The sequence below is a fragment of the Chrysochloris asiatica genome, unplaced genomic scaffold, assembly GCF_000296735.1.
Source record: "Chrysochloris asiatica unplaced genomic scaffold, ChrAsi1.0 scaffold00012, whole genome shotgun sequence".
Classification (NCBI taxonomy): Eukaryota; Metazoa; Chordata; class Mammalia; order Afrosoricida; family Chrysochloridae; genus Chrysochloris; species Chrysochloris asiatica.
In genome coordinates this window covers 24347811-24348539 of record NW_006408530.1, presented here as the reverse complement: position 1 = coordinate 24348539, position 729 = coordinate 24347811, and the positions used below count along the sequence as shown (strand labels likewise).

At 37.4% G+C, this 729-nt stretch overlaps 1 protein-coding gene across 1 annotated transcript in view; it reads right to left on the bottom strand.

Annotated features, from left to right (window-relative positions):
• Window positions 1-729, bottom strand: part of LRP1B (low density lipoprotein receptor-related protein 1B) — a 2342762-nt gene that overhangs the window by 341366 nt on the left and 2000667 nt on the right. The gene's annotated exons all lie outside the window — the stretch shown is intronic.

The window sequence follows — 729 nt, the reverse complement described above, 5'->3', positions numbered from 1 at the left end:
CTTGCTTTATGTTAAGTATCCTTAAGAAACCACACATCACTGCTCTAGATCATTTAAGCCTAAAAATTAATATATAACAGCTTGATTGAACCTTTTTTCTGTAGAAATAAGAATGTTAGATTGTGAAGAAAAACTATGAAAAGATCTTAAAAGTTGTTCCTCTGAATCATTATGTCTTGTTTTGAAAGATTAATCACATTTCAGTTCTGTATCCTGTCTTATCTAAAGAATTACATCCTCCCTTTGTGAATTACATCCTTTCTTTGTAACAAATCCCTCCCTAAAAAAGAGAATAAAAGACTGAGGTAGAGTGAGTTCTGTGTGCAATGCTGTGCAATGCTAGGCAAGATGTTTGCAGATCTGCCTACCTGCCAGCTTTCATCATATCTGTGTGTCTGTGTTTTTTGTATATATTTCGTCTCTCTCTTTCTCTATCCCTTTTGCTGCCAGATCTCCCTTCTTCGTGACATCCACACTTCCTTGTCAAGGCTGAACCCTGACATAGGACCTCGACAATATACCTCTTACATGTAGGTTCCCCAAACTTGTTTTAAGATCCTAAAAGGGTGCATTTTCCATTCTGAAAGAATCCATTCACTGAAAGATTTTTACTCCAATAAAAGTTTATTACTGGTGTTGGAGGAGAATACTGAAAGTGCCATGGACTGCCAAAAGAACCAATAGATCTGTTTTGGAAGAAGTGCAGCCAGAGTGCTCCTTGGAGGCCAG